The sequence below is a fragment of the Salvelinus sp. IW2-2015 genome, linkage group LG20 (assembly GCF_002910315.2).
Source record: "Salvelinus sp. IW2-2015 linkage group LG20, ASM291031v2, whole genome shotgun sequence".
Taxonomy (NCBI): Eukaryota; Metazoa; Chordata; class Actinopteri; order Salmoniformes; family Salmonidae; genus Salvelinus; species Salvelinus sp. IW2-2015.
Window position 1 is genome coordinate 63,811,709 of NC_036860.1, and position 6,189 is coordinate 63,817,897.

At 42.8% G+C, this 6,189-nt stretch overlaps 1 pseudogene; it reads left to right on the plus strand.

Moving 5' to 3' along the window:
• LOC111980055 (SH2 domain-containing protein 3C-like) overlaps positions 1 to 6,189 on the plus strand; it is a 141,543-nt pseudogene that overhangs the window by 127,712 nt on the left and 7,642 nt on the right.

A 6,189-nucleotide genomic window follows, 5' to 3' on the forward strand; every position in this document is an offset into this window, starting at 1 on the left:
CAGCACAAAAGTTGACAGACAAAGAGGACAAAACAACAGAAAGATGACAGACAAGAGTTGAACAATGAAAGAGATGACGGGTAAAATGTTCACCTCTTCTCAGTAGACCAATCGGGTAAAATGTTCACCTCTTCTCAGTAGACCAATCGGGTAAAATGTATAACTGGCACTTCATTTATGAGATGACTTGATTTGAAGCTTTGGGAAACTTGCTCGATTCAGACGTATGGTTCAGACCAAGGACCCACAGCCGTATTAAAAACAGATGGAAAATGAGTGTGTTTGTTGGTGTTTGCAGCTCCTCTACTATTCACAACCACAAAGACGCCATGAGGAACTGTGCTCTGAGTATGGACCTCATCCAGGAGTATCGCCGTCCTCCTTTAGGGGAGACACCTCTCTCCCCAGCCTACAGCCACAGTGAGTCCTTTCTATGGAGATTATTGAATTATTAAGAGGTTATTGAGATTATAGATAATTCATTGAGATTATTGCATACTGTGTGGGTTTGGTGGTCCTTTTGATTGAGCCTTTCTGGAGAGCCAGATGGGAACTTTTGGGGGTTTGCACTTTTGGAATCGTCCATTGGGCCAATTGCACCATGCACACTCAATCAATCAAGCGCAGCTGAAGTACATTGAGTGTACAAAACATTAAGAACCACTTCCTAATATTGAGGATCAATAAGGGATCATAGCTTTCACCTGGGTTCACCTGGTCCAGGTGTTCTTAATGTTTTGTACACTCAGTGTATTTGTAAGAAAATCAATACTATTTGTGAACCCAGGTCTGGAATTTACATGTGTAACCCTGTGCTTCGCTGTCCAGTCCACAGACACAGAACCCAGTCAGGGGTTAGAGTTCTGGCTGTGGTGCCCCCCTCGCCAGTCCTGAGACACTCCAGCGACCCCCAGCTCAGCCCTGGCTCCAACAACAACCTACCCGACGTGCTAGCAGCCAGCTCCCACTCCACCCTGGCCCACTGCTCCTACGAAACCCCAGCAGATGGCTCCGAGACGGGGAGCAGCTACTGCAACTTACGGCCCACCCCGGCCCTCTGTCCTAAGGCTCACTGTGCCGCCGGCATGCCCCCCACACCTCCCACTAAGAGCTACGTGGAGAGGCTGCGTGTGGAGGAGGGCCGAGGGCCTGCCCCAGGGAGGGAGGATGGAGCTGGAGAAGAGGCGTTCATCGCCCCCCTGGTGGAGACAGCCTCCTCCTTCAGACCAGGGATGTACGTCTCGCACCTGATGCCCCAGGAGAACAAGCCCTTAGAGATGAGCATTCTGAAGAGGGTTAAAGAGCTTCTGGCGGAGGTGGATGTTAGGACGGCTGCTAGACACATCACCATGGCTGACTGCACGGTATGGACACCGCACACATACAGGACACACAGAGAGACACGGGCACAAACACACAGACAGAAACACATACACACAATACGCATATACCATCCACTCTTTATTAAAGCTAGAGCGCATATCTGAAACAGAAGCAGGCTAACGGTATGTTCCTTGGTCTTGTGTATGTAACTCGGTGATGTCACTAATGTCAATTTTTTTATATATTTTTTATTATTTTACTTTTATTTAACTAGGCAAGTCAGTTTAAGAACAAATTCCTAATGAGTGTTGCTCAATGAACTCCTGTTGACAGTGGAGCAGCAGAGAGCAGAGAGGTTAATACAGGGATGACTATGCTATCCTAGGGCTGGGCGATATTGCCAAAATATTACATCACAGGATTTTTTTTAAATTGAACGGCATGACGGTATTTGACAGTGTTGTTAGTTTTTGGATAATAAAAGTTCTACATTTTCTTTATGAGTAGTGAGTGATCCTAGGATGCTTTATGAGTAGTGAGTGATCCTAGGATGCTTTATGAGTAGTGAGTGATCCTAGGGTGCTTTATGAGTAGTGGAGTGATACTAGGGTGCTTTATGAGTAGTGAGTGATCCTAGGGTTGCTTTATGAGTAGTGAGTGATCCTAGGGTGCTTTATGAGTAGTGAGTGATCTAGGGTGCTTTATGAGTAGTGAGTGATCCAGGGTGCTTATGAAGTAGTGAGTTGATCCTAGGGTGCTTTATGAGTAGTGAGTGATCCTAGGGTGCTTATGAGTAGTGAGTGATCCTAGGGTGCTTTATGAGTAGTGAGTGATCCTAGGTGCTTTATGAGTAGTGAGTGATCCTAGGGTGCTTTATGAGTAGTGAGTGATCCTAGGGTGCTTTATGAGTAGTGAGTGATCCAGGGTGCTTTATGAGTAGTGAGTGATCCCAGGGTGCTTTATGAGTAGTGAGTGATCCCAGGGTGCTTTATGAGTAGTGGTGGATCCTAGGATGCTTTATGAGTAGTGAGTGATCCTAGGATGCTTTATGAGTAGTGAGTGATCCTAGGGTGCTTTATGAGTAGTGAGTGATCCTAGGGTGCTTTATGAGTAGTGAGTGATCCTAGGGTGGCAACACATATATTCTAAGTGATTTCAGTGAGTCTTTCTCCATTCTGATTGTTTTATACTGTTCAATTCAACTTCAACCAAAAATAATTTCAGCACTTTTATCATTTCTGCATTTCCTGCACTCAATTGTAGTAGTGGAAAAAGTAGCCGATTGTCATACTTGAGTTAAAGTAAAGATACGTTAATAGAAAATTACTAAAGTAAAAGTGAAAGTCAACCAGTAAAATATTACTTGAGTAAAAGTCTAAAAGTATTTGGTTTTAAATATACTTAAGTATCAAAAGTACATTTAATTGATCAAATGTACTTAAGTATCAAAACTAAAAGTATAAATAATTAAAAATTCCTTGTATTAAGCAAACCAGATGGCACCATTTTCTTGTTTTTTTAATTTACTGATAGCCAGGGGTACACTCCTACACTCAGACATAATTTACAAACAAAGCATTTGTGTTTAGTGTGTCCTCCAGATCAGAGGCAGTAGATGACCAGGGATGTTCTCTTGACAAGTGCGTGAATTGGACCATTTTCCTGTCCTGCTAAGCATTCAAAATGTAACAAGTACTTTTAGGTGTCAGGGAAAATGTATGGAGTAAAAAGTACAGTATTTTCTTTAGGAATGTAGTGAAGTAAAAGTAAAAGTTGTCAAAAATAAAAAATAGTAAAGTAAAGTACTGTAATGAGAATTATGTCCTCGATGTTCATAAACCAATCCAATTAAACTACTCAGTCTGCTAATCAGGATTTGTAAGATACTGATTGAAATGAAACAGACGGAGGCCCAGCTAAAATAGTCAATAAGGTTTATTCACGAGAGCACTGGTTAGTTGTACAAAACCATTCATTTTATACTAGCTCCTTACGCACATACTGTCACGGTTCTCTAAAGTAGAACCCAGAAGCAGACCAGGACAAGGAGAGTTAGACGAAGGTGAGTATTTATTTACAAGTTTAAATGTAGTGATAGAAAAATCCAAGTAGCGGAGCGGGCAGCGGAGGTGAGTTGATGGAATTGAGTAAGCAGATCCAAGGAAGTAACTGAAGTCACCGACGACCAGGTAGGGATGGGATGAGTGTTCCGGGTGAATGACTGTAGACAGAAAAAACGGAGGTAAGTTCAAGGCAAGCAAGACGTACAAAACAACAAAACGAACTCTATCAAACTGGAGGCTGATACGCTGGCACAACATACTGTTCATGGCTAACGATCCGGCAGATAATGGATGTCAGGTCAGCGCTTATGAAGTGGAGGGCTGATGATCAGGACCAGGTGTGCAGATAGCTGATGGGATACAGGTGCGGGTACTCAGAGATCCTCCAACTAGCTACGTCGCCCGGCAACCAGACAGGGTGCGTTCCAGYACACKGGKAAAAACACTCCAGGACAGAACACAGGCAAAAACAGACTCAGGAAGCGGGATTCGTGACACACAAACAGAATTCATACGCACATACATTTGCACACAAACAGTAGGTATCCTACGCACGTACTGTCCTGCTACCCAGCCGACAAAGATTAGGGACCGTGAGAATCACTCCCTGTCCCCAATCTCTCTGTGGCCCCTAGCCAAGGTCGGCACCGAATCTTGCTCAGACAGTCTGTGTTTAAGACACTTTAGAGACCGGAGAGATCAATTGTAGCCCATGTTATCCCTTACGCCTCTTTAGCCTAATTCTGACTAAAACTACACACCTCATTATTATAACTTTTCCTGACTAAACTAAACAAACCCATCAGATAATAAATGTATGATTCTAATCAATTTCATACAGTTATAAGTTTCAGAATGGGAATTATTTCATCATTATCTTTCAACATTTAAATTTACTTTAACAAATACAGATACCCAAAAAATGACTAAAGTAGTACTTTAAAGTATTTTTACTTAATTACTTTACCCACTGCTCAATTGAGATAAGTTCACACTGCCCCGTAGGGCTGCACGATATGGGCAAATAATCTAGGACTTATCTTTAACCAAATGTTGCAATTGCGTTTTTACTTGCGAATTAGAGAAAAACTGTTGGAATCATGGAAATAGAATGACTATTCTAATTCTATAGTTAGAATGAAATAGTGGGCACTTTGAATACAGTGTTGTTTGAGATGACAACAATTAAAATGCAGGGAGGAGTTATTGTGACAGGGTAGGAACTAAAGTGTTGATAAGTGTTTCCTAGGGGACTCTATAAGCTTTGCTACATTGCATGTTTTCTCTTAACTACTTCATGTAGCTAACATACTCTTGCTTTGCATATTCCTCTTTGATTTAGAAGATCAATCAATTTCAATCAAATGTATTTATAAAGCCCTTCTTACATCAGCTGATGTCACAAAGTGCTGTACAGAAACCCAGCCTAAAACCCAAACAGCAAGCAATGCAGGTGTAGAAGCACGGTGGCTAGGAAAAACTCCCTAGAAAGGCCAGAACTTAGGAAGAAACCTAGAGAGGAACCAGGCTATGAGGGGTGGCCAGTCCTCTTCTGTGCCAGGTGGAGATTATAACAGAACATGGCCAAGATGTTTATTTATTTATTTTTTATTTCACCTTTATTTAACGCAGGTAGGCTAGTTGAGAACAAGTTCTCATTTGCAACTGCGACCTGGCCAAGATAAAGCATAGCAGTGTGAACAGACAACACGAGAGTTACACATGGAGTAAACAATAAACAAGTCAATAACATGGTAGAAAAAAAAAGAAATCTATATACAATGTGTGCAAAAGGCATGAGGTAGGCAATAAATCGAATAATTACAATTTAGCAGATTAACACTGGAGTGATAAATCATCAGATGATCATGTGCAAGAAGAGATACTGGTGTGCAAAAGAGCAGAAAAGTAATAAATAAAAGCAGTATGGGGGTGAGGTAGGTAAATTGGGTGGGTAGTTTACAGATGGACTATGTACAGCTGCAGCGATCGGTTAGCTGCTCGGATAGCAGATTTTTAAAGTTGTTGAGGGAGATAAAAGTCTCCAACTTCAGAGATTTTTGCAATTCGTTCCAGTCGCAGGCAGCAGAGACTGGAAGGAAAGGCGTCCAAATGAGGTTTTGGCTTTAGGGATGATCAGTGAGATACACCTGCTGGAGCGCGTGCTGCGGGTGGGTGTAGCCATCGTGACCAGTGAACTGAGATAAGGCGGCACTTACCTAGCATAGCCTTGTAGATGACCTGGAGCCAGTGGGTCTGACGACGAACATGTAGCGAGGGCCAGCCGACTAGGGCATACAGGTCGCAGTGGTGGGTCGTATAAGGTGCTTTAGTAACAAACGAATGGCACTGTGATAAACTGCATCCAGTTTGCTGAGTAGAGTATTGGAAGCTATTTTGTAGATGACATCCGAAGTCGAGGATCGGTAGGATAGTCAGTTTTACTAGGGTAAGTTTGGCGGCGTGAGTGAAGGAGGCTTTGTTGCGGAATAGAAAGCCGATTCTTGATTTGATTTTGGATTGGAGATGTTTGATATGAGTCTGGAAGGAGAGTTTGTCAGTCTAGCCAGACACCTGGTACTTATGATGTCACATATTCTAGGTCGGAACCGTCCAGGGTGGTGATGCTAGTCGGGCGTGCGGGTGCAGGCAGCGAACGGTTGAAAAGCATGCATGTTCAAATGTTCATGGATGACCAGCAGGGTCAAATAATAATAATCACAGTGGTTGTCAAGGGTGCAACAGGTCAGGCACCTCAGGAGTAAATGTCAGTTGGCTTTTCATAGCCGATCATTCAGAGCCT